We start from the raw sequence: 1,297 nt of genomic DNA on the forward strand, positions 1-1,297 counted from the left end.
GAGAAATATTTTGAAGCAGTTTGGCTTATAAGACAAATTCGGTTTTCCCAAATATGTTGATGCTAAAATTGGAAACAAATGAAACTTGCAGTCGATAAGAGATATCTAGTAATTCAGAATACTACAACTCTCAAATATTTAAAAGAACGTTCCAGACATTCTTTTTAGCACTGGTGTCATAAGTATTTTATTTAAAATAAAAAGTGGGTTGGCTTACTGTAGAATGAAATCTGACTCATTTTTGAGTTTTACAGCAAGAAATCTGTAAGGGAATATTTGTCAATATGGACTGTTAGAAGTCCGATAATTATGGGAACAAATTATGTATATTTTATAGATAAATTGAATAAAATTAGGATACGGTCTTTCAGTTTTCAGTTTACTTATTAGTTCATGATGTGCTGGGAAATACGGGAAAAGGAGAAAAGCGGCACTTGAGGACTTTACTCTCAGGAGAATTGTGTATCTTAAAACGGCAAGTTTTGTTCTAGAATCCTCAGGGAAATCTTACGCTTACAAATGGAGAAAACTGACTTTAAAAAATCCTCTCTCTCCTTATTAGGTTTCATGCTCTCGTCCACAATCCCAATAGGTGTGCATTTCATAAGGGAAAAGACGTGGACATAGATGTATAAATACAACTCACTACGTAAATACCAGGTATATAATGTAAAAGATTGATTGACAACCACAGTGTTGTCAGGACATGGAAAAGCAGAGAAAGGAAGTGCTTGTCAGGAGGAACCGTTCTACAGAAAGAAGCCAAAAGCATTAATAAGAACCTTGCATTGGGAGACATAACGGGTACATCAACAAGGCTGGAGCCCTATGGCGAGAGTATGTTTCTTCCCAGGTGTTCCAGAAGCGACCAAACATGACGTCAGAAAAAAATAAACTTCTTTTGTAACTTTGTGGAGTGTGATGTATGGTAAACATGGCCATTTTGTAAAAATACTGTCTCCACTACAAATATTCTCAGGAGCCATGAACTTCAAAAGGAAGAAATGATAATTCCTCATAGTGAATGCAGTACATCATGGCTTCCCCGAAGTCTATGAAAACTAATATCCCTAAAAAAGGTGTAATTTTAAGAGTGAATTACGATCCCACTGCAACCTGTGTGCTGTGTGGTTCTGAGCGCGGGCAGGAAGCGCTGTGCGTGGCTCTCCAGAGAGGTGTTCTCGGACTGGACGCTAAATATCTATCTGGACGGTGAGAAACGGTTTTCGGTTGACCCCTGAGGTGCAGAGCGATGGGATCCGTTCCCGCCGGCTCCACGCTCTCGGGGTCCCCCCCG

The 1,297-nt window shown here is 39.5% G+C and overlaps 1 protein-coding gene across 1 annotated transcript in view; it reads left to right on the top strand.

Moving 5' to 3' along the window:
• Positions 1-1,183: 1,183 nt before the first annotated feature.
• AKT3 (AKT serine/threonine kinase 3) overlaps positions 1,184-1,297 on the top strand; it is a 282,574-nt gene continuing 282,460 nt past the window's right edge. The window contains exon 1 of the mRNA XM_023536572.1: positions 1,184-1,212. The gene's annotated coding sequence lies outside the window, so the exon portion shown is untranslated. The remainder of the gene's footprint in view (positions 1,213-1,297) is intronic.

The sequence above is a fragment of the Pteropus vampyrus genome, unplaced genomic scaffold, assembly GCF_000151845.1.
Source record: "Pteropus vampyrus isolate Shadow unplaced genomic scaffold, Pvam_2.0 Scaffold159, whole genome shotgun sequence".
Classification (NCBI taxonomy): Eukaryota; Metazoa; Chordata; class Mammalia; order Chiroptera; family Pteropodidae; genus Pteropus; species Pteropus vampyrus.